Here is a 27686-nt window from a genome sequence, read left to right as displayed (position 1 = left end):
CGATGACCTAAGTCAGGTCATCTTCTCCTCGGCATCATTAATTGTAATTAATCAAAGTGAGAAAAGTTCTCGCCCACTTAGTAGTTAAGTGTCAATAAATTGTAGTTAAAAAAAATTAAAATACATGCTTTTTAGTTTGGCTTATTTATAAAAGCGTGTTTTTTTTTAACTATTATTTGTATTGTTGCATTAAAATTTCTCTTTGGTATTCAAAAATTGCCAGGTATTAAATAAATAAAAGCTTAAATTTAGTTTATTTTTTACCTCCTGAGAAAGTTAGAACGATATAAAAATTCTAATTAGTTATTCATTTTAAACTATTTCTGCAATGAGCTTCTTGCTACTTCTCATTAGCTCAACCCTTTACGAAGTAGCGGTAGATTTAATAAGAAAAATATTTTTTTGACATTCATAAGTGTCATTTCCGTGACCTACATGAATAAAGTGATTTTGATTTGATTTGATTTATTATTAAATATTGAAGAGGAGGAACGAGCGAACGGGTGACCTGATATTAAGTGATCACCGCTGCCCACATTCTCATGCAACACCAGAGGAATCACAAGAGCGTTGCCGGTCTTTTAGATATGTGTATTTTGGCTTAATGTACACAATTGTAAGTCTGGTTTATTTTGGCTTAAGTTTTTACACAGTAGATAATACATTTATCCACTAATGTGTGTGCTTTCACAAAACTGAATAATATCAAGATCAATCCGCCCAAAATATACCATCTAATATATAAAATTCTCATGTCGCGGTGTATATAGTTAAACTCCTTCAAAACGGCTTGACCGATTCTAATGAAATTTTGAGTGCATATTGGGTAGGTCTGAGAATCGGAATACATTTATTTTGCATCCCCCTAAATGTTAATGGTGGTCCACGCCAAAATTTTTTTTTTAAATTGTTTGATGAGTGATGATGAATATGAGTCAGCATTAAAAAATACATACAACTTCACTCAAGGCCGGTGACAATAAAATACTTTTTGAGTATCACCAGAAGAGTCGAAATAATCTTAAAAGAAAAAGGAATCTATATATAATTATTATCTTAACAGATAGAAGTATCTGCGACCATTCTGTAAACTTCTGCTTTCCGTTTTTCAAGTAATTAATTTTATAATAATATTGACACACTTTTTACACAAATCATCTTGCCCCAAATTAAGCATAATATACATAGCCTGTGTTATGGGTTGCAAGACAACGATATATATAAACATACAGAAATACATATAAACATCCATGACTCGGAAACAAATATCTATATTCATCATATAAATGCTTGCACCTACCGGGATTCGAACCCGGGACCTCAAGCTTAGTAGGTAGGATCGCTAATCACTCGGCTGTACAGGTCGTCATTTAGAAACTTACAAAAAAAGGGTGACTGTATCAGGTAGGTATTTTTATGACAATAAGGGACGAGACGAGCAGGACGTTCAGCTGATGGTAATTGGTACGCCCTGCCCATTACAGTGTAGTGGTGCTCAGGATTCTTGAGAAATCCAAAAATTCTGAGCGGCACCACAACTGCGCTCGTCACCTTGATACAGAAGATGTTAAGTCTCATTTGCCCTATAATTTCACTAGCTACGGCGCCCTTCAGACCGAAACACAGAAATGCTTACACATTACTGCTTCACGGCTGAAATAGGCGCTGTTGTGGTACCTATAATCTAGCACCCTAGATATCCTTAAAGGACGGCAAACTTTCTGTGATTCCTCTGGTGTGAACACTCGCTCCATCGCACAACCCGTACGCTCATTTATCCTCCTAACATCAAAACAACCTTATTTCTTAAATATAAATAAATCGTCTTATTAAAAATATGTTTTAGCTTATATTAAAAAAAAAAATCCTATTTCTCAATTTATTTTACGAAAGCTAATTCTTAATGAAAACACTTTAATTAGAATGTAGCTGTCCCCAATCTTGTTAAGGGCTCCACGGATATTAAAACGAATCGTATACTTATTTTGTTAAATGAAGACTGAGTATAATGCGAATAAGTTTCAAAGTTAGGTTTTATGAGGTTTCATTGAGGTGAAATTCTCTTAAAATAAATCTCGTAATGTTATTATACCTTTTTAAATGCCTATAGTATAGTAGATTATATTGAAGATACGTGGTTCTTGTCTTGTTTTGCACAAGCCTAAAATTGTATAAGATTGTATTAAATTCTTATATGATTTAAAATATAAGCTGGGAGTTTCTAATCAGTTCATCTATCCATATCAAAGCCTCTTTACGAACTGATGTGGCTTCATTACATCGGTACCAAATGTAGTGCAATATGTTATTGTTTTTCATCCTTGGAAGGTAACTTTATTCAAAAATTATAATGATAAAAGATAATATTAGACTATCCAAGAAAATACATATATCACTGGGAGCATTGTTTTAAAGAAAATAAGGGACGAGACGAGCAAGACGTTCAGTTGATGCTTATTTATACACCCTGCCTATTACAATGCAGTACCGCTCAGTATTCTTGAAAACTCAAAAAGTCTGAGCGGCACTACAATTGCGCTCGTCACCTTGAGACATAAGATATTGAGTCTCATTTCCCATTTCCCATTACACTAGCTACGGCCGCGGCGCCCTTTAGACCGAAACACATTACTGCTTCACGGCAGAAAAAGGCGCCGTTGTGGTACCCATAATCTAGCCGGCATCCTGTGCAAAGGAACCTCCCACTGGTGAACTTCACCACGCAATATTATATCAAAATGCGAAATACCACCGGCATCATGATCACGTCTGGGATTTTGAAACCGTGCTTTTTGTGAAGAAATCCTTGCCTAATACGGCCACTTTGTGGAATCAATAACCGGCTGCAGTTTTCTCTAACCGATACGACTTAAGGAACTTAGCTTAGAGCATGCTCCCAGCTTATAGGGCGGATGTCCATGGGCAGTTACCCCACCAAATCTCATCACATGAGCCCCTTGCCTTTTTGCCCCCACATATATAAACATATTTATTTTATTTTTATAACATAATTTACACAATACCATGTACCCATTACATTAGAACTAAAATGTAATATAATTGATTTTACCAAGATACATTTTAAAATTTATGGGATACAAAATGAATTGATTTAAGATAATAATTAGGTAGTATATTTTTGTTCAACTTTCAAGTATATTATAAGCATTATCTTTATATTTGTCCATTTCATCAAACTCATTCATTATAATATTAAAACAGTTTGAAATCGTCAGTTCATTGTCCTTAATAATCATCACATGCGATGATTTCGGCGTTACCTATACACAAATTTATAGTTTATACAAAAAAAAGTCTTAAAAGTTAATCTTACCGCTCTAAAGCGGAATATCTAAGCAATCGGATGGCCTGGAATATTTCATAGCAACACATTATTTACATCACACAGTACAATGTTGTATAAATTGTAATTGTTATTTTATAAATTCTATGTTTCTTGTGCCGTTTGTTCTTCTCTCTCTGTGTGCCATTCGTTCCGAAGTAGCCGCGATATACGTCAAAAAGTAGCCGAATGGAATAAATTTTGATAAAATAAATGCCTTTCACCACGGCTGCAAAAAAGGTCTTCACGACATGGTCACAATCAAATAATAGGAATTCAACGTTCAATCTTAAGAATATTTGTGTTTTTCCTGTTTCCCTGGTCTTGTTGTAATCCGACCTCTGACTGATATACGTCCTGCAGGATTTTACGACGACAAAATGGCTAGCTTGAAGCTTACAGGAAATGTTTGATCGTTGAGGAATATATCTTGATCGTATTTTTTCACGAGAACATGGATTTTATCTTTTAGGACTAACATATAGATGCCACAAATGCAACATCTATATTTTTTTTTGTAAAAATTGCCAAAGAGGATTTAAAAATAACTTGTAAGCTATTAACGATATTCCTACTATTATTATAACGACCAATATTATAAACGTGAATGTTAGTTTGTTACGCTTTCACGCCTAAGCCACTGAACCGATTTCGATAAAATTTTGTACAGAGATAGACTAAAACTTGTAAAATAACTTGAAGGTTTAAGTAAGTAACTTCAACAAGTTACTTACTTAAACCTTCCTCAAAAACCAGGCTATCCAGTGGTAAAAACAGCATGCGAATCTGTGCAGTAGCTTTTAAGTTTATTACGAACAGACAGATAGACAGACGTGGCGGAGGACTATGTTTTATAATATATAGTGATTACATTAGGTATTAAAGGCCCAACCCCAGGCTTAAATTTCTAAGCAACTTTACATTAAAATTATTTCAAGAATTGATCGGCTCTAACATTCTGCGTACTTTAGGCTTATTACGTCATTGAAGCTGTTGTAAATACATATGTATACAGGTTGGTTTTTTCATTACTGCCCTTCGGCAGTGATGGCCAAGTCGGGTATATATCCTGTAATATAATATAAGTTCATGTTATCAGTCTTATTAGTTTATATCTATCTATCGTCTATATATGACAAAATTATCGACAAATAACTCGATTAAATTCAAAGTTTAATGAATAACTACCAGCCCCATTCAAAGGTAAGATCAACTAATTGATAATAATAGAAACTTACGAAACATTCACTTTCATGTTCTGTTAATGAATTAAGTTTCATCATTGTGTAAAACTTTCGTGACTTCAAAGTATTTACTGAGTGCGTGTTTATGACTCCGAAGCGTATTCACCCTTTGATATTTAAGTAAATTTACCATGAAATAGTCTAATACTTTATTGGGTAGAGGTAAGAATAATAACACAAAGTTCATTTATCTTATAGAACATTTAAACAAAATTTCAGATAATTCTTATTTTTCATAAATTGTGGCAATATATAAAAGTCATTCTGAGAGAGCGTGATGAAGTCGCAGGTTAAAAAATAGGAAGATACTATTGATGTTGTGATATTTTTTGACGAATAGGAGGACAAACGAGCGTACGGGTCACCTGGTGTAAAGTGATCACCGCCGCCCATATTCTCTTGCAACAACATAGGAATCACAAGAGCGTTGCCGGCCTCTAAGGAAGGTGTACACGCTTTTTTTGAAGGTACCCATGTCTTATCGTCCCGGAAACACCGCACAAGGAAGCTCATTCCACAGCTTAGTAGTACGAGGAAGAAAGCTCCTTGAAAACCGTACTGTGGAGGCCCGCCACACATCTAGATGCTGGCGATGATATCCTAATTTATGGCGTATCGTGCGAAGGGGGAATTCGGCGGCAGGAATCAGGTTAAACAGCTCTTCGGAACAGTCCCCGTGATAAATGCGGTAGAAGACAAGCAATGAAGCGACGTCTCTAGGCAAGGCCAAGTGATCAAGCCGTTCACAGAGCACTGGGTCGCCGACTGATATTACTCATAAACACAGTGGGCGGCTCCTTTGCACAGGATGTGGGCTAAATTAAAGATACCACAACGGCGCCTATTTCTGCTGTGAAGCAGTTATGTAGAAGCATTACTGTTTCGGTCTGAAGGGCGCCGTAGCTAGTGAAATTATTGGGAAAATGAGACTTTGTTTCTTATGTCTCAAGGTCACGAGCGCAATTATTGTAGTGACGCTCAGAAATTTTGGATTTTTCAAGAATACTACGCGGAAATTTTTTGTAATGGGCAGGGCGTATCAATTAGCATCAACTGAACGTCCTGCTCGTCTCGTCCCTTAATGTCATTAATGTAAAAAAAAACAGTTTTGCTTAGGTCTTATTGCTTCCTATAGATTATAACTTGAAAAAAATAACGTATTGATAAAATAGTGGATCGGTGGATGAGTTTATACGTTTTTTTATTACATATCTCACTGCGAAGTTTTTTTTTTAACAATTTTTTTTTATCTTTAAGAAATTTATCTATTGTTTATATAATCTAACAAAGCGCTAGCTTATTTAATAACAAAAGCATTGACGTTCATTTTTATAAATAAGCCGAAACCCTTCAAAAGCAATAAATTTAATTGTAACACGAGCCGGTTGAAATTGGCGTCGGTAATGCGCAGCGGCTTAAGACGTGCATGGGCGCCACGCGCTTTGTTCATATTGATATAATATTATAGTGTTTGTCTCATATATATTGTGTATTTTTTTTTTTTCCTAGAAACCATGAAACATGTATCTATATGTCGTAACACGGAACGCCAGCGCCATCTGTCGTGTCGTTACACGAAATGCCAGCGCCATCTGTCGTAACACGGAACGCCAGCGCCATCTGTTGGCGTTCAATGGAGTCAACGTTCCCCCGGCCGAGAGGAGCGCACTTGACTTCTTGTGCAGCGGTCGGCCAGAGCGGTCGAACTTGAACCATCGCGCGTTCCATTTATCCCATAGTGTGTTTATTTAAAGTGATTCTACATTATAATTTGATTGTGTGAATAAGTTTGTTCCGTGCACTGACTTTACCCATCGACACCCACTGCTAGGAGTCTAGGACTATGGACCCTGCTAAGGACGGTGACCCTCTTCCGCCGTTATCAGAAGTGGGATCAATGTTGGTGCAAAATGAAAAAAATAACGAAGCGAGTATTTGGCGTGCCATGTTCGAACAACAAAACCAAAACATGCGAGCGCTGATCGACGCCCTGCAAGCGCCGAAACCTGTCTTCCGTGACAATCTACCCACATTCGACCCTGACAAGCAAGATACGGATGCAAGATCGTGGTGCGCAACAGCTGAATTGTCTTTCTCCGAAAATCCACCAAGTGGCTGTCAGCTCGTGCTAGCCGTCAGCAAGGCGCTCAAAGGTGAAGCATCCACGTGGCTATCTCAAATTGCATACGAAGGAATGACGTGGACCGAATTCAAGGTACTTTTCACCGACAGATTTATTTCGACGGAAACATTGGCAGGTACCCTCATTAAATTAAATGAACAAAAACCAAGTGAAAAAGAATCGCTACCAGCGTATGCAAGTCGATTAATAGCCTCTTTGACGAATCGTTGGAAAGATGTTAACAAAGAAGAAATCGCGGTAGCTACTGTACTGGCTCATATATCGCAATTTGACCCGAGACTTCAACGTTTGGCGTTTACTGCTAACATTGTTTCGCGAGAAAAATTACAATTAGAACTAAACGCATTCTCGCAATTGAAACGCAAGATAAATACCAGCGGCGACTCATCAAATGCACTCGATTTTAAACGAGCGAAGCTGACCACTCTGAAGTGCTTCAATTGTGGAAAAACCGGCCATAAGCGAGCAGAATGTACAAGCAAGACTATCGACATAAAAGGACGAACTATAACATCAAAAACGTCAAGCCCAGTGATGCAGCAGCCTACACTAAGGCCTTTAGTGTGTTTCAAATGTGGCAAACTGGGCCACATCGCCCTTCAGTGTACCGGCGGCGGCGGCGGCGGCGGCGGCGCGTCACGAGGCGAGCGACGCGTAGATGTCTGCGTCGTGCAACCACCGTCGGGCACGTTACAACATAAAGGTGCACTGATTTGCTTTACTCATGATTCGGGTGCTGAATGCTCGTTAGTCAAAGAAAGTTTTTCAGCCAAATTTAGTGGCAAGCGTTTTACTAATGTTGTTGCTATAACTGGTATTGGTCAAGCGCGAGTGTTCAGTACAGAACAGATTTTGTCTTGTGTAGAAATTAACGATCACCATCTCGAAGTTTTGTTGCACATTTTGCCCGATAATTACCTACAGAGTGACGTCATGATAGGGCGCGAGATTTTAAATCAGGGTTTTGCTATGAACATGACGGCTACGAATTTTCGTTTGTCCAAAGTTGTTTCTGTCAATTCAGTGACTAACGATAACGCGCGTAAACCAGATTTAACCGCTATTGAGACGGATGTAGTAGGTAGTGACAAGTCGAGACTTTTGCAAACGTTAGATCGGTTCTCTAATTTTTTTATCACAGGTCTGCCTACGACTCGTGTAAATACAGGTGAGCTTAAAATTAGGTTGATAAATAGCACTCGCACGGTACAGCGTCGACCTTATAGGATGTCGGCTGACGAACGTAGTGTTATTCGTGACCGCGTAAAATACCTTCTAGGTGCGAATATTATCAGACCTAGCTGCTCCCCTTTTGCAAGCCCAGCTTTACTTGTCAAAAAGCACGATGGTTCAAACCGTATGTGTATTGATTACCGCGAACTTAACAGTAACACTGTTCCTTATCGTTATCCACTTCCTTTGATCTCCGATCAAATCTCACGGCTTCACGGTGCTAAATACTTCTCCAAATTAGACTGCGCAAGTGGCTTTCATTTAATTCCGGTAAATGAGGAGTCCATAGAGTGTACTGCTTTCATAACTAACGAAGGTCAATATGAGTTTCTGACCATGCCTTTTGGCTTTAGGAATGCGATATCAGTTTTTCGACGGGCTATCATGAAAGCACTAGGTGATCTTGCCCATGATTACATTATAGGGTACGTTGATGACACTTTAATTGTCTCTCCCGATGTAGAATCAGGCCTAGAGCGACTTAATGCTGTGTTGGAAGCTCTGACGAAAGCTGGGTTCTATTTGAACCTAAAGAAATGCTCCTTCCTTAAAACGAAGGTAGAGTTCTTAGGGTTCGAGGTAGAGTCCGGTCAGATCAGACCTAACCAAAGAAAAATAGTAGCTCTCACGTCTCTACCACCTCCTGAAACTTTGACGCAGTTAAGGCAATTCATCGGACTGGCTTCGTATTTTCGTCAATTCGTGCGCGATTTTTCTAAAATAATGGCACCTTTGTATCGACTGACCTCTTTGAAAGGCGATCTAAACTGGAAGCCTGAGCATGAATTGAAAACCTGACATTCGTCAGAGAATCATCTCGATTTTAACAAACGACCCTGTGTTGAAAATCTATGACCCAGAGCTCGCGGTAGAGCTCCACACGGATGCAAGTAGTTTAGGTTACGGGGCAATTTTATTTCAAGTGTGGTAGCTTACTTCAGTAAGAGGACATCGCTGGCAGAGAGCAAATACCACTCTAACGAGCTGGAAACCCTTGCGGTGGTGAACTCTATTAAACATTTTCGACAGTATCTCTATGGTCGGAATTTTACTGTGGTAACGGATTGTAATTCTTTGAAATCATCACAAACAAAAAAAGAGCTGATTCCCCGAGCGCATAGATGGTGGGCTTTTTTTACAGTCGTTTGACTTCGACATCGTTTACAGAGAGGGAAAGTGTATGTCGCACGTAGATTTCTTTTCACGAAACCCGATACCGTCAGTTTCTAAATCAATAATAGAGCCGCGTGTAGAGTCCAAACGAATTGAAGTTACTGAGCTTTCCCCCAACTGGCTTCAAGCAGAACAACAACGCGATGTAGAAATCTCTAAAATTATCACTGACTTAGAGAATGATAAATTAGACGACAACGTAGCTAAAACCTATGGTATTCTGTATCGTAAAATTCAACGTAATGGGAAGTCTAAATGTTTACCTTATTTACCACGCGCTGTCAGATGGTCAGTAGTGAATAATTTTCACGACTCTATCGTTCACCTCGGAGCTGACAAGACAACTGAAAAGCTATTTGATTTTTCGTTACATGTAAAGTAGCGAAATCTCACTCCGGAAAGGTTCAGTCCGAGTTGCATCCAATACCTAAGGTGACGACTCCATGGCACACGGTTCACATAGACGCAACGGGCAAGCTTAGCGGGAAAAACGATAAGAAAGAATACGTTTTTGTTTTGATTGACGCGTTTACAAAATACGTTCTTCTGTTTCATACGATGAACATTGACTCCAAAAGTAGTATTCACGCGGTGACTAAAAGCGTAGCTCTTTTTGGGGCCCCTACTCGGATAATCACACCAGTTGATGAATGTCGTTGTTTTGCCAGTAAAGAATTTCAAGATTTTTGTGTGAGTAAGAACATAAACTTGCATCTCGTAGCGACGGGTTCGTGTCGCGCTAACGGGCAGGTAGAGCGCGTTATGTCCGTCTTAAAATCGATGTTAACCGCAGTTGAGACTAGTGATAGTAAATCGTGGCAAGACTCTTTAGACGACGTTCAATTAGCGATAAATTGTACTATGAACCGAGTAACAAAAGCTTCTCCTCTAGAGCTTTTGATAGGTAAAGTGGCAAGGCCTTTGTCGATGATATGCAGTGACGTAGAAACTAACTTCGATGACATTGAAGAGATTCGCGAAAGCGCGTCTGAAAATATCAAAGCGTGTGCGGCTTATGATAAGTCTCGTTTTGACAAAACAAAGGCTAAAATTATCAATTTTTCGGTGGGTGACTTTGTGTTGTTAGCGAATGAAGAGCGTAATCAAACGAAATTAGATCCGAAGTTTAAAGGGCCGTTTAAATCAGTTGAAGTATTGAATGGTGACCGTTATACGTTGAAATCCTTAAATTCCAAGCGTACTTACAAATACGCACACGAGGTTGATGTTAATAATGTTGATCATGTTGATGATAATGAAGATCAAGCTTAAGTTGTGGCGGAATATATAATATGTCTACCCAAAATATATTAAGAAAATTAATCGCCAGATTTCAAACTTCTCACATGTATGAGTGAAGTTTGAGTAAACAATGACCAGATTTTAAAATAAACTATCAACTTTTATTATTCTCTAATGGATGTTTATTTTCCAACAAACTTATTTCTTACTTGTCTACGTAAAAGTTTTCAAATATCGAATCAAGAAGTTTAAATATTACTGATATTTATTATATCGGCAGTTTTGTGTTACTCTGTATAACATCAGTTAAATCATCTGTTTCCTCCCTCTCAGTAGTTAATATTCAAATTCAGAAACAAAATCAATCCATTTAGTTCATTAAATGGCACTTATGATAAAAATGTTTTTTTGTCACTTTTTCGTTTTTATTTCTATTCTACTACTGACAATAACTCCAACTGAGAATAAACATCTTAATCATCTTAAGGTGAGGAGAGCAATCAAGGTCTCTATAGAATTTTGGGACTAACTTAGAATCCTAGGCAGCTGACATTATAATGGGCAGGGTGTTTCACTAACTATCACCTACTTCTCTTCACAATAAATCTTTTACTATTCAAAGGAACTGGAATGCGTACTACTTGGGAAACATTAAACTAAAATAATGGTGGTAATAAACTTTTTGAGGATTTCAATCTTTTAATTTCCAAATAGAATTTATTACACTATAGCACACACAGAAGGAAGGACAGTATTGCCATAGGTAGGAAAGCCGAAACTCATCTATATATACAAAACTTAATAACTGATACACGAAACACAAACTAAATATTTACGATCAGGTTAGATATAAAATTGTACAAGGTAGCATAGGTCTTGCGTCGATCACCGTGAAAGACATACTAAAGATGCCTTTAACCACACTTTAACTGATGTTTGCTTGTGTCCGCTGCGGTTGTTTCATGTTTGTACGTTGGCAATTTATTTTGTATGAAAATAATTAAGTGTACAAACAGTAAGAGTAATATAAGATATTAATATTTAATACAATAATATAATTTAAGTTAATATAATTAAAGTTTCACTACAAACTCATTTCCACTTAATTAAATCAAGATTTTTAGCTTTAGCATTTTACATAAAATTTATAAAACTTATGCAAACTATTTTTAGTATTTTTAACCGAAACACAAACAGCACTCAAATTAAAATACTCAGGGCTCGTATAAACTATGCCACCAGACATGAAGACGCGGACTTCAGCGCTCATAATTCTATGAATTAGGAGCGCTGTCGCAAGCGACGTCGCTTGAGTTTGTAATTTTGCTACAATTTTGTAGGATAACTTTGGCGGCCATAACTTACCTAAAATTTAGATAAGATAAAGGAATTTGTACTTGTATTATTTTGCAGGCTTAAATCAATCCTATATAATTTTGTCGTTTCACTTTGAAGACTGGTTTTTTACCATTATGATAACAACGACGCATGAAATTAAAAAAACACAGGCGTAGTCTTTTTTCCTATAGAAGTCCGCAATAGACTTAACACAACATTGAATCTAGCACTTAGGCTTGGACGCTGTTTGAGGTTGAGTGGAAACGTTACGTGTTTTGCGAGAGAGATTTTTTAAAAAGTTTTGCTGTACGGAGTCAGCGCGGCAGTGGTGCCGTCTACTTTATCTCGTACAAATGTAAAGTTCAAGGCTAGTCAAAAATTTCAAAAAACGTTAATTCTTGACAAATGTTCTTAAGATATGAACAATTAATCATTTGATTCGGAATGATGATTACATAAATGTACTACCTCGAGGATGTTAATTTAAAATGAAAAAATATGGTATACGTTGAAAATTTAATGTAATTGGTTGCTTGTTTTCGTTGCCGGTTGTGGCAGATTTACTCGCTGTTTCATATCTACCGTTTCGACTTATATTGAATCACTTACTAGGCATGGGCAATATCGAGTTTTATGATATTGGTTAAGCATCTGAGATTTGACTTGTACAAACAGATAGATTTACAAATACTGTGCTTAAGGTTATGCTTGAGAATAAACAAGAACATTCAATGTGTCGACTATATCGCTGACAGCACTGTCAATATTGTGTTAAAACAATGATGATTCTGAAGTTTTCAGAATGTCAAGCAGCCTTGCAAATAAATGCGGGAAACATTAAACGTCTGAATACACCAATCATAAACAAAATGTCTATTTCATAACGTTTTACATATTCTTGCTCGTCTCAGATATAAATTTATACTAAGTATATTTGTAAGGTAGTTAAAATGTTATAAATGATTAACTTCAGTGTTAATTACGCCAAGTTTTATAATTCGACACGAAATAATTGCATTTTCATGAGGCATCTTGAAGAACTGTTGACTCGCCAACCACTGAAATGGGAATGAATCACCTAATTCTTACACTATCCTATAAAACACTTGTCATTAGACCTGGATCGTTGCGATTGGTCGGCCGCTGCAGCTGTGACGTACTCATAAATACGTAACAACGAGGAAGAACCCAAAATTGTTTCTTCAATAGCATACATTTATAACGTTTTAATTAACATTCCTTTTCTAAAAAAATACCGCCAAACTAATTAATTATCAATAAATATTGTCAATTAAATAGCAGTTTTTAATAAGTATTTTAATAATATTTTGTAAGTTCCTTCGGCCCAATGACTTTATATAATTTTAACAACACCCATTAATGTTTTACACAACATAATACGAATATTTATTTATTTTGTGGGAAGTTTCAATTACTTAGTTGGAACAATGGAACAATTTACAGGAAAGTGCTTCAAACAAAATATCAAAGCAAACATTCCATTTGTATAGTCTTGTTTCAGAATATTTACAAAACAATCGAATAATGCCTGTCGGAAACAAACATTTTGATCGTTGTTATAAAGGTATTATAGTTATTATTTAAATGGTTAAGATTGACGATAAAAAAGGTAAATAATAATGCAATATAAAAGAGGCCTTTCAAAACTTTGCCTGCGTAAACTTCTTTTACATGGCAAATTGGAAACTAATTAAATCCACTTTGCAATAGGCATCATATAATCAGTTTAGTCTCATAAAATGAGCCATTTTGAAGTTTACGTCATAGTCACAACAAGATTTACCCGAGTAATTTATACACAATTATTAATCAAACATGTCGTAAATGTTATAAGTTTATGAATAAATAACACAAAATACTGTAGCTTAAATGCTTTTTATGTCTGCCTTTATTAGTTATATACATTGAACAATGGAACAATTTACCCGAAAGTAAAAGTAAAAAGTTTTTTAGTCTTATAATAAATAAATGTTCGTAGTATGCTGTGTAAAGTATTATTGGGTGTTATTAAAATCATACATAATATATACATTTGGAATCGTAATGTTTATTAAAACGATATAAACTTACACTTTTAAAGAAACAAAAAGATTTGGTTTCTTCGTTGTTGTTACGTATTTCTGAGTACGTCACAACAGCCGACCAATCGCAACGGTCTAGGTCTAATGACATACTGTGTTTTATAGGGTAGCGTAAGTATTAGGTTATTCAATCACGTTTCAGTGGTGGGTGAGACAACAGTTCATGAATGAAATCTCCTAAAAAAGCCGTACAAAAAAAACAATTATATCATCCACGTAGACAAACATTTTCATAAAATAAAAACTACTGGGCCAAACTATGTAAAAAAATATGGGACCAAATGGCATCTATTCCGCACCGAATTAAGGAATTAAAATCAAATTCAAATTAAATCTCAGAGTAATCGGTGTACATACATAAAAAAATACCGACCGAATTGAGAACCTTCTCCTTTTTAAAGTCGCTTAATCATTAATTCCTTTAGTGAAGACAAGTTTGCATACATATTATTTGTATGGATTATTTGTAAATGATGAATGCCTTAACCAAATAATGGATACACGTATATTACAAAAAATAAATTTGTAAACAAACTTTATGAACGATGCGGGACTCGAACTCGTAACCATTCGAATTCCGTGCGAGTGATAAATCTTGTATATGTCTTGTTCAACTCTCGGGTTGTGGTTTCATCTACATGATCTACTTTACAGTTGATAACCTTCTGAACCCCAGTATTTGCAAATTAGGAAATTGACTTGAAATATCGCTCTATCAAATCTAAACGATTTAGAGTTGAACAAGACATAATATACAAGATTTATCAACGCCACGTCACTAAAATGGTTGGCTCAGTGCACTCGCACGGAAGGTGAGTGGTCGAGCGTTCGAGTCCCACATTGTTCATAACTTTGATTTGTGTAATTAATTCCAGAAATACCGGGTATCACTTAACAAATCTGTGGAATGAGCTTCCTTGTGCGGTGTTTCCGGGACGATACGACATGGGTACCTTCAAAAAAAGCGCGTACACCTTCCTTAAAGGCCGGCAACGCTCTTGTGATTCCTCTGGTGTTGCATGAGAATGTGGGCGGCGGTGATCACTTAACACCAGATGACCCGTACGCTTGTTTGTCCTCCTATTCCATAAAAAAAAAAAAATTTGCTTACGCGGATATTTTTGTTATAGTACCATTATGTTGTATCAAATCCTTGCGTGGTGTTTACCATGCAGATTGTTTTAAGCCAACAAGAATAATAAAAGACCACTCTACAAATTGGCGAGTGGCGCTTAAAAGCAGTCAAAAACTTTAAATTATACTTATTGAAAAATTATGCAGCATCCGTACGACCGTTGACTTAATTTGGCGCAATCATGAGAAATTAATGCAAATTGAAGTTATTAAACTTCGAAGGTGGAATTATTGAGTGGGCCCCAGTTGCTTTCTCGTTTATCTGGCATTATATTTTTGTAGTAAAATACAATATGTTCAGTAAAAACTTATGAAAATTAATTAAAAATTGTTGAATTTCCAATTCTCATTATTGGTAGCCGAAATGCCTCTAATAATATTATGACTAAATTATTGGGCTATCATGTTATGTAAAATCCAAAGATAAGCACGTCCAAATAAAAAAAACATTAAATGATTGAAGCTTTATCTTACACACAGATTATTTATTAGTATTAGTCATATTACAATTTTACTTATAATTTCACTTTTTCGTATTTTGATTATTGTAAATTGATGTGCTACTTTTCGAGAGATTTATTTTCCTAGAATTAATATAAAATTTACTTTTTATCAAATTCATATAACTGGATTCAAGATATATATTACAAATATATTGTATTTCTATTTTATTTTAATAGAAGCTAAAAGATAGTAAAATCCGGTTTGAAGGACTATGGAAAATGGTATCTTTAAACTGTCACATGATGCGAATCACTCAGGACAAGTGGAAGAAATTGGTGACAGAATGGTAACCCCAGAAATGATATAAGCAATGAGCATCACAAATGGTGGGATGACGAGCTCAAGTTCACAGTTGGATCGAATTAGAGACGAGTTGCCATAGATGGGGTCCAATGAAAATAATGAAAAGAGGCCTTTGTCAAGAGGCACACTGAAGTCTGAGATATCCTGTAATAAAGAGTTCAGGATAATAGGCCAATTTATTACCTATTATTATTAATACTATTTATGAAAACTCCCACACCACGAGTAGCTATAATGTTACAATGTTTACTACGGTTAAAAGTTTATTCAATTTTATATCTACAAAGCAAAACATATTTTTGTTCAATGGGATTTTATTTGAACATAAACTTCAGCTGGCATTCAAACAAATTGATAAAGTCTAGCAAAACCTACACACGCATGCAAAAAACCTTCAAAAGTTTTGCATATAAATAACAGCATTCGTCACAAGCTAACGAAAGTCTGAATCGCGAAAAAAACTTTTTCAATTTATCTCGAAGACATGATGCTGTAATAAAAATAGTGAAAAACGTGCAGCAATCAGAAGCGAGATTAGGAAGCGACCTAGTAACATAGATCACATACATTGTTATATCTCTTGCTTCTAATGCTTGAGAAGCAGACGATTTTAAATTTCACATTTTATACATTTGGTAAAATATTTTAGAGGCGAACTTGATGTGGAGTTTTTCAGCACCAATTCTATTATGTATAGAACGTTTCTACTGTTCGTATGCCTATTTAGTTTGTTAAATAATGTGTAATATTTTTCAGATACTTTAGCTACTTTAGCTGTAATCAAACATAATAAAAACGTCTTACATACAACGCAAAAATTGTAAATATATTTTTCTTTAGGGAAAAAGATCGTTTACTCGATCCATAGCTATGATAAATAGAAGCATAAACAATGAAAATGAATTTATTAGAAAAGTGCTACTATGCCGTTAATGAGTTCCTAAACGAGCCAAACTAAAATAAATAAAAATATGGGTTTCCCTACTACGGTCTGCTGTTCAGACCAAATTGCGACACCCAAGCTTGGTATCCATAATACTGCCTTGTACATTAATTATAGTATTAACTCCAAATGTTATATTTAAGGACTGTATTTATGGAACTGCAATTAATTGAAATTGAAATTGACATGATTAGATTCAAATAATAGCAATTTATCCTTTAGTATTCTTTATGTGAGCTACGTTGGCGTGCAGTGGTTGCAATATATCAGCATTGAATTGAAGAATTAGCATATTTCATTACTTGATCTCGGAAACTTCGGCATTCAACTTCTCTTTTTAAGAACTAAATGAAGGTAAATTTTTGGATTTTTACGTTTTCTGATGTAGACAATTCTGACTTCTTCATTAAGTTTATTTTCGTGTGTGAATCATATTGATTTCTCAAGGGTTCGGTTGCACTACAAAAGCTGGTTGCTGCCTACGTAGTGATCAGAATAATATAGAAATAGCTTGCCCCTCGTCTTGAGCCAGGAAATCTTCTAATTGACTCTAGACCGTATTATCCAATCACCTAAAGTTTACATTTGAGTAAAGTATATGGGCTGTAGTTTTATACGTATTTAAACACGCGTCTTGCTAGCATAGTGATATGGACGAGAATGATTAACGAGAAGATAAAAATAACATCATTAAGTTTGTTTGTGACATATTCCTAGTTCCTGCAAACAGAAAACGCAAAGTTGTTTTGACGTATTTTAAACTATACCTATTAATGCGTATCATTACGGCTACTAATATGTTATTATTCATATTCTAATGCCACTAAAGGATGAAAGAGATTATAATATCATAAACTGTCGGAAATCAGCAATAAAAATATATTTTTGTAATTATATACTTTCGGAGACATAAAGTTGTAAAAGATTTAATTTTGGTACTTCTTTATTACTAGCTGAGCCTACAGACTCTGTTCTGTTCATAAGAAAAAAACACTATTGCGGGTGGAATTAAGCAAAATCCGTTCTAAGCTGACCTCTACTCTCCTACAACATTTCAAGTCTCTACGGCGTTATGATTCCAGAGATATCGTGTTGAGTCAATACATAGGTGGATTTTTTTTCTCTCTTTATTTTGCGTTGTGGACGTCTAAACATATTGTTTTAGATTTGGTGGATGTATCTTAGGCACAAATATTTTAAATAAATAACGATCTGATCTATAAAATAAGACTTCGCTTGGATAAACAAAAAATTATAAGTTATACTAATAAAAAATTACTAATATTTAAGAGTAGAAGGAAAAGTAGGACAAACGAGCGTACAGGTCACCTGGTGTTAAGTGATCACCGTCGCCCACATGCCCTTGCAACACCAGAGGAATCATAGGAGCGTTGCCGGCCTTTAAGGAAAGTGTACGCGATTTTTTTGAACGTGCCTTTGTCGTATCGTCCCGGAAACACCGCACAAGGAAGCTCATTCCACAGCTTTGAAGTACGTGGAAGAAAGCTCCTTGAAAATAGCACTGTTGGGAAACGCCACACATCTAGATGGTGGGAATGATTAATTATTTGAATTTATGCATTACGTATAGTTACATTTTTAATATTTTCGTGAACAAAACCAACTCTTGCGAATAATTATTGTAAACTTGATGGTGCCTTTTAATTGTTACAGGATTGATGTATGAACTATACAAGAAGTATTAACTTATATATTTTTTTGTATAAAGAGTGTATCCATGCGATAAAGTTTACTACCTATGTTCAAATTTATAGGTCGTGGGCGACAAAATACTCCTATTGTGTTCTAACAACTCGTAGTTTAGTGGAAAATGGCTCTAACGGAATGCAACTGAAGTACACAGATTTGAAATCTTATACCGTTATTTGAAATTGTGATAAAGGAACACAGCATATGTGCATTGATAGTAAATATAATGAAGCCACAACCTGAGAGTTGAACAAAGCAGAAAATATTTTATCAAAAATACGTCAGTCGAACGGTTGGCTCCGTTGGAAAGAGCACTCGCACGGAACGCGACAGGTCGCGGGTTCAAGTCCCACATCGTTCATAAAATTTTATTTTCAGTTTTTTTTTTTGTGTAATTAATACCAGAAGTGAGGGTTACCACATTGAAACATAACAAATTGCTTAGATTTCCAAGAGCGACATCTCAAGTCAATTTCCTAATATACAAATATTGAGGTTGAGCAGGTTATCAACTGTAAAGTAGATGTTCTGTACTGTACTCAATGATGAAGCCACAACATGAGAGTTGCACAACGCCGCACATATTTGAAGAACTCAAGGTGAAAGAAAGGCTTTCATCTATAGTCAGAGCGCGTATCCTCAGATACTTTGGACATATCAAGTGACGTGGGGAGCATGGCATAGAGACTTGTTGTTAAGGGAAGGGTCAACGACAGTAGGTCAATAAGACGCTCTTCTATGCGCTCGACAGACCAGATCAAAGCCCTAACCAACAGTCCCCTCAAAACATGTGCCAGAGAAGCAACAACCCTGGATAACTGGCGTAGAATCGTTCGTCGTTCTACGTGACCACGACTGCTCTGTCACGAGTAATCCGACGAAGAAGAGAGTTGTACAAAGTAGACAAGATTTATTAACGATACGTCACTCGAACAGTTGGCTCTGTTGAAAAGAGTGCTCGCTCGGAACGCAAGAGGTGGCGGGTTCGAAGCCCGCATGGTTCATAAAATTTTGTTTTCTAAATAATACTGTATGTACCTAGAAACCTATCTAAAATCAATACAATCTAAGCGTAATAAAGTATAAATTGGATTCATTATGTTAATAAAATTCTCTTTGTTGAGATTGCGGTACTTTCCCAGCCGAATGGTTCATTACGTGCTGTCAAAGGCAGCTTGATTCTAAAGTGAAATCCTTGGTTGTTGCTTCATAACTAGCTGAAGATAAATTTATTAAATAAAGCTGCTGAATTTATGAGTTAAGTGTTATAGAAAGAAAATCTTAAACAATTTTTAATTAGGCATTTTGGTTTTATTTAATTAGTTTAGCCTTTTTAAAAATACAATTGTTATTAATTATTTGATAACAGTTCTTAATACTCGTTTGATGCAATAAATATAATGAGAGAGAATTGTTATTTCATCTGTGTTGCATCATATTAGCTTTTATAGTTAAGGTTTAAGCCAAATTTAACGTTAACAGTAACGCTGAGTATAACAAAAACTGAGGAATGTGTTGCACCATCGTATTCTTTGGTATAGTTAAAGTTACGGTTAAGAAGTGAAATATCAAGTCAATATCGAATATTTATTTCAAAATTTTGACAGGTCATTATATAGCTATTTGACATTTACAATAGCTTTAACGGTTTCGGTTAACAGTTAAAGTTATGACGTCATCGAAAAATTGACAAAATGGTGCAACACATTTTTTCTTAACCGGTGCTTTAACATGTTTGTTATTGCTAAATTTAGTTGATCCCTTCTAAACTTATGCATCTCGCAACATGTATGGTGATACGGTAGTGTAAGAACGTTACATCTAAAAGAAAATATAAAATCTATCTTTTTTGTCCGTATGTCCGTTCGTCAACCATCTTTCTTCATGAATGCTTGGAGATAATTATTAAATTCCTTATTCCTTGGTTGGCTGTTAAATTAAAGCGCCTACATTAATCCAAACAGAATGTTAAAAAGTTTTTCCATTTTAAATCGTATATTTTCACACTTCGCAGGCAAATTAAAACCTTTACGAAATATTCTATTAATCTCAATATAATATTAAAATGTTGCACTATTAGTCCAGAACTAAAATAAAAATTAAAGAAAGAACATTTTTAAGAATATCACAGACTTCATTCACAGATTTTATAAAAACCACTCTCCTCCCCCGGGATTCGAATCCGTCTTAAAATTATAAAACATATATATTTTATAATACAGTTTTAAAATAAAAATTTGTTAAATATATTTTTCACAAAAAAAATATCTGAATAATATACCCCCTTGTAGCGACGGTTACACGTTCTCATACGCCTTAAGAAAAAAAATCATTCTTCACGCGAAATGACTTACATACCTTTCCACTGGTACCTAGTATTAAAGTTTCATTGTACTATTATAAGCCAATCAATGAATAATTCAATTCCCGTCTTAAATGTGACATAATTTCCTAAATTTTAAGTTAGGTACACTTTGTTGACAAACTTCCAAAATATATTCATAACTTACTTCCCAAAAAATCATATTATCATGTAAATTACACATCAATATTTACAATGGTTATAATTATATTTACAAGTAACATGTAACTTTTTACGATCATAATACTAAGTATCTTTTCTAAACAGGCGGTTTAATATTCATAACTTTTGTCAAAGCAAGCTGTAAATTCACATTTATTTCAGTACTTGACAGTTTTAGTTCAGCTGTGAGTGGGACAAAGTGAAGTGCATACATTCATGTCATAAAATAAAATGGAAAAAATGCTGTAGTTTCTTGCTGTGAGTTTTATATTCCACAATCCACAAGTGCTGCGTGGATGGTACGTAATTCCACGACAAAAGCTACCCCAGTCGTTATTCACTTGGATTGCATTTCACCTCCAAACAATTGTTGGAACTAGAACTAAGGTTTTTAAATTCGCAACTCGCTTTCAAACTGCGCTACGGTTTACAAACTGGTGAAACTTTGGAAATTGGAAGCAGGATTCACCTGGCTTTGTTAGAATGTTTTAATGAGAATGTCTTCTTTTTCGTGTGTTTCTATGAAATGGAAATTTTTAGAGGGTGTACAATTAAATCTTGTTATTAAAAGCTTCATAATACAGAACAAACTAGAAGGAGGGTTAAAACAAATTTGTACGCAGTCTCAATATATACTTGATAATGTAGTGTATGTTCATAGGCACATAAGTGAATTTGCGAGAAACTGTCATAACCATAATGTTAATACCAGGAACAGACATAAGCTTATAATGCCTACTACTCGGCTAAGTCGAGTTAGCAAGTCTTTTGTGGGGCGATGTATATCCTTTTACAATAGGATCCCAGAAAATGTTCAAAACAAAAGTATTACGTTATTCAAAAGAATTGTTAAAAAACGTTTGTGTGGTAAAGGCTACTATAACATAAATGACTTCCTTAATGATACCACAGATTGGGAATGGAGCTATCAAATAATAAGTTTAATTGTGCAATGTTACTTTGTAAATGTCACTTTAATTGTAAAACATATTTTTGATGAAAAAAAAAGCCCGCTGAGTTTGTTGCGCCCATTCTTCTCAGGCCTGAGGCATTCATTTTGAAATGGGTGGTAGTTTTTTGACTTTCAATAAGTGATGTCACATCCTATTTTAAATAAAAATATTTCAATTTGAATTTGAGTGCTTTGTATCCAAAATAACTCCCTCCCTGCGCCTCACTCCTGCTACCAATGCCACATACTGCAAGGTTAATAACATTAAATTAAGATAATATTAATTGAATAATTTATTATCTGTTATTAATATATTGTTTTAGTTATTATATTTAGTATATTTTTAGTAATTGTAATCTATACTAATATTATAAAGAGGAAAGTTTTGATTGTTTGTTTGTTTGTATTGAATAAGATCCGCAACAACAAAAACCGATTTGAATAATTCTTTCACTGTTGGGAAGCTACATTATCCCCGGTTGATATAGGGTTCATTACATTTTCACAAAAATTAGGGATCCCTACTAAAAGGCCGATAATGTAACCCAAGATGTAAAAATATGTACGCGAACGACGTCGCGGGGTATCAGCTAGTATTATATAATCACATGCAAAATCTTAGTGATGTCACTTTATTATGAAGTTGGTAGTTTCGTATTATTAAGTTGGTAGAGTGGTAACTGTTACGAATTCCTCTCAGCTATTAAGCACTTCTTGTTGGGGCATGTCGTGTATATAGCTGTAATTATAGTGAAATTATTGAATATTTATTCTATTCAAGTGGATCGTAAAAGTTTTTATTATAATACATTACCGCTTCTATGGGTTATTAAGTAAATTCAATATTTAATAAGATGAAAATATGGTAGGTGAAACGCAATCCCATTCGATTTCTTCGCATGTCTGGTACCAGTTTTGCAAGTAAGAACAACAAACTAGACAAAATTATTTAAAAACTGACTACTGCAATTTGTAAGCCTGTTGTAAACAGTACGCGGGTCGACCTTTGATAATTGACACTAAACTTAACTTACACCGCCTCACTATTGAACGCTTTTACGGTTACTAGTTTATTCTGTATTAACAAATTACAAAGTCCTAAAAAAAATGTTTGAAAATCTTGTACATTTGTTTTTAAAAGAAAATTACTTACCCATCTGTATGTGGAAGTAACTTTCTGTTTGAAAATGAGTAAACAAAACAAGCAATTTTGGTATGGCCATAATCATACAGGACCCCTTTGTGTATAGTATTACTATTAGCATAAAAATACTCAAATTTTACAAGAAAATATACCGACAATGAATCCCAAAGTTATCGGGAAAGGATGCAAACTATGTATTCTTTCCCGAACTATAATATCCTTGTCCAAATTTAGTAAATTTACTATCTGCACTAACGTAGAATGGTGAAGATAATGTTGATATCCAAATGTATGAGGTCAGAGGAGTCGTTATCGTGAATGTAGCACCGCTGTCAGCCGTCGACAGCGAGTACAATACATCAGCCGGAAGTCAACACGACAAATAAACCGAGGCGGGATAGCCTTATCAACGTTAATAGTCGTCGATAAAATTCTCCTCGTGTTGTGAATTAATTGAAACGGGTGCTTTTATAGTAACGATAAGTGGCGCAGGTCCATTTAACATAAAGATATGCGTATAGCATTCAATGAGACTGAATTTTAAGTTCATAAGGAAATACATATCTATATATAAAAGAAGAAAATCATTGCTACTCTTTTATATCAAAACTAGCTGACCCGACAGACGTTGTTATGTACATAATAAATAAAATACAGTTTTTTTTTATGAATTTGTAATAATATTTCATAACATCAACAAGTATTTCGTGTTTTATATGTGAATTAATTCAAAGTTCAGGCACGCTCGCGCTGTTCCGGCCAGCCGGAACCGCCGCAAACGCTACATCCCGCAAACTTTTAAATCTGTAATATCTTCGAAAATATTCATTTAAATCATATGCTGTAAGGGTTCATATAGATCTATATTAAACCAACAATGTATTTTAGGTATTTAATTAGATAAGGTTTAGTGCTGTATTGGTTAAAAGCATACATAGGGATATAGCGACAGAGAAAGCGACTTTGGTTTATACTATGTAGTGATTTACAGCTTACCTAAGAAATAGGTTGCCAGTCTCAGGACTAAGAAATATTTGGCCATTTGAGAAATGGACAGACAGAAAGCCAGACCTGAGCCATGTTAGAGTGTTTGGTAGTTCAGTCATGGTGCATATGCCCAAAGAAAAAAGACTTAAGTGGGATAAAAAGGCAGTAAAATATATCTTAGTTGGTTATCCAGAAAACATTAAAGGTTACAGATTATACAACTTAGAAACAAGGCAAATAACTATGAGCTGAGCGAATATTCTGGAAAAAGAAGACGCAAATTATGTAATAATATTATGTGGATATGTTACGCGGAATACCAACATTGGGACTACGATTGGACTTACACCTAACTCTGGCGAAAGCAGAAGTTGTTCCTAAAATTTTCCAAAAAATTAAATAAAATTGTATTTAAAATCTACTCGGCCTAATTTAAACCTTAATATAATTCATGTATGCTCATTTTAATCATCATCATTTCAATCATTCAATCAATAGAACAACGCAGAATACAATTTTAACTACCTTATGAACCTAGATAACTTAATTATAATTAAAATTATCGTGTGTTTATATTGAGCTTATTAATTTTTACTGGCCTGAATAATTCAAAATTATGAACTTGCAATTTATAGGTCTGTACAGTTAGATTATGTATTGCTAATTATCTGTTGACGTGATCCAATAACGCATTAACCCCAAGGGCATGCAATGTAATGACATAATCCAATTGTTCCTGCACATCTGCCCTTCTGAAGGGACGTAATACGCATGGATGGATTCGATAATAGCCCCGATACACTACAACCGGGGGTGATTTATTACACCTTAAATGGATTGAGACTCCATTGCTGATTCGCTGTATCAATGAATCGATCAATCTCCCCTTTTAATTTTTGAAATCGTTGAAGCTTTCGTTTTGTTTTAGTTGATTATTTTGGAGAACCTGAGGGAAGCAAATATGCAAAGGTAAAGAACGCATTTAGTATGGGATGAATATTTTTGCGCGTTCTTTATGAAAGTATAATATCATATTTTCTTCAAAGGATACGAAGTACGAGTAGCATAGAATAAGTGAGGCAATTTATTGTTGTAGCTTTTTCGCGCAAATTTAAAGACAGTAAGAGCGCTCTCGCATTACGTTCGATCCGAATCCGATCCGTACCCGTAAAAATACGGTGCGGTGTAGTCGTAGAACTATTTCTAACAGTTGACGGAAGGAAATCGGATGACGAAAGCCGGATCTAGTACGAAACTACCATAGAAATAGTTCTACGACTACTTCAGAACGTATTTTCACGGGTACGGATCGGATTCGTAGTGCGAAAGCGCTCTGAGAAAATAAAATTTATTGGAATACGAATATTAAAACGGGACCTGAAAGCAGTTATTTGTAAATTTTATGAAACGTACTTTTTTGGTTAAGACTTAAGTGAACAATATCCATCGAACTCATTAATACAATATGTAGCCTCCCAATAACTGTATATTTGCATTGCATGACATTAAGTTAACCAACTGAGGTGAGCGGCACATTGAATGTCCATTGGTCAACTGACGATTACAACACATCGTAAACTTTCTCTACTGGCTACTATGGGTTTATTATATAAGATCAATTTACCTAATGCGGTATGTGAAAACGGTCGCTATTTCGCCACCCGTGCTATTAGGATAAAACAGCTATAATTTATACCGCCAGATGTCGAAAATTATGCAATACGTCAGGGACTGAAAGCGCAGCGTTTTGCTATATAATACTTAGTCTGGCCCTAAATACTGTTCTACATTTGAATATGGAATCTGTCATTTTTATATGATTGTTCATTGAGTCTTCATATTTTGGCGCCAATACATTGTACTATATTTAGCGATATTAAATTGGAGTGGGGTGATATAGACAACCGAATCGCTGTGATTGCATTACACAAAGTAGGTATGGACAACACCACACATGTTCAATAACCAAGAATGGTCCTTCCAGCAAGACTCGGTGCCGAGCTATAAAGCTCGGTCTACGCAGTCTTTGTTAGAAACGAACGTTTCGGACTTTATCAGAGCTGGTCGTCGTTTAGTCCCGATCTTAATCCGCTGAATTATTATTATTGGCCAGTTTTAGAGTACGGCTTGCTCTAAACGCCATGACAATTTGGAGTCCCAAAAACAATTCGTACGATTCGCAGTGAAGAACTAGCGTCAAAGTTTAAAGGACTCTATTACAGTTAGTGGAGACCACTTCGAATAAGCTTCTTAATTTTTATTTTTTTTTTTTATTTATCTATTAAGCTCTAAAAGTAATAAATATTATTTGCAATAGAAAGTTTTGTTTTCTTTTTTCAGTATTAATGGCAAGACAAGGTATACTTATTCATTTATCATTCGTTCTATCTTTTAACTACTATAGAAAGATTCAAAAAGAACAAATGTTGTAACAGGAAAATGTTCTTACATTAAGGAAAATGTACCGTCATACTTTTTAATTAACGCAATGGGGTAGCGAGAGCCTCTTAAAAGGCAATTTCCTCACTGCCAAGTAAATCCGCAAAGGAATAAATGCGAAAATGCTGCAGACAGCTATTTACGACTACAATATGAATTAAAAATACAATAGCTTATCCCCAAGAGGCGTGACGGAATGTTTAACACAAGGGTGATCGATATGTTTCGGACATCAAAGGCCTTTGTTGCATTTTTGGTTACAAGCGAAGAGAATATGAATATGGGAACAAAGAAAATTGTACTCAGTAATAAAGTCACCCGGTTAAAGTTTGAGGAAAATTTATTACAATACAATATGACATATCTGTAAATATATTCGAAGGGTGCAAACAAGGATGTACCTTTAGAACGAATGTTAGATTAACAGGGAGGCCCCTTTGCACAGGATGGCTAGATTAGCTAGATAGCCGGCAGTAATTTGTAAGCATTATTGTGTTTCGAACGGAACGACGCCGCAGCTATTGAAATTACTGAGCAAATGAGATTTAACATCTTTTGTCTCAACGTGATGAGCATAATTGTAGTGCTGCTCAGAATTATTGGGTTTTTGGGGAATCCCGAGCGGCGCTGCATTATAATGGACAAAGCATATCAATTACTATCAGCTGAACATCCTGCTCGTCTCGTACCTCACTATAAAAAAAAAACTATGAAACAAACAACCGCTTGAGAATCTTGCATAGCTAAAATTTTAAAAACTTATCCTAGAAATTACTAATATAAAATTTACTCACTATAAATGTATTTGAGGTATAAAAAATAATTATAAACGAAGATAAAATAATAATATATAATATTTTAATTTTAGACTGAGTTATTACCAATTTTCTCAATTTGATTTCACTATCAACTTTTAAACGAATTTGAGTATTTAAGTTATTATTGTCAATCAAATAAAATCATATAAAATAATAGCTATACATACCTATCTTCTAGACAAAGTTCTTTAAAGCTTTGATGAATTTAAAGTGTGTACTATACTTAGGGTTTTTTTAATTAAATGAGTCTGTGAAATGCTCTCAAAATTGACTCAAATGTTTTGATCATTGACCCAAAACCAACAGCGGAATTGGTGGTTTTTCGATTACATAAGCATTCATTTGGTTTAAAAAAAATCTTTTGAAACATTAAGAATAACATAACACACTTAAATTTTATATAAATGTAG

The 27686-nt window shown here is 35.1% G+C and overlaps 1 protein-coding gene across 2 annotated transcripts in view; it reads right to left on the bottom strand.

Annotated features, from left to right (window-relative positions):
- The window catches only part of LOC126975451 (opioid-binding protein/cell adhesion molecule-like), a 123635-nt gene that overhangs the window by 57552 nt on the left and 38397 nt on the right, over positions 1-27686 (bottom strand). The window lies entirely within an intron of this gene.

This window comes from Leptidea sinapis, chromosome 36 (genome assembly GCF_905404315.1).
Source record: "Leptidea sinapis chromosome 36, ilLepSina1.1, whole genome shotgun sequence".
NCBI lineage: Eukaryota > Metazoa > Arthropoda > Insecta > Lepidoptera > Pieridae > Leptidea > Leptidea sinapis.
The sequence above is the reverse complement of the archived record's forward strand: the minus strand, read 5'-3'. Positions and strand labels throughout refer to the sequence as shown.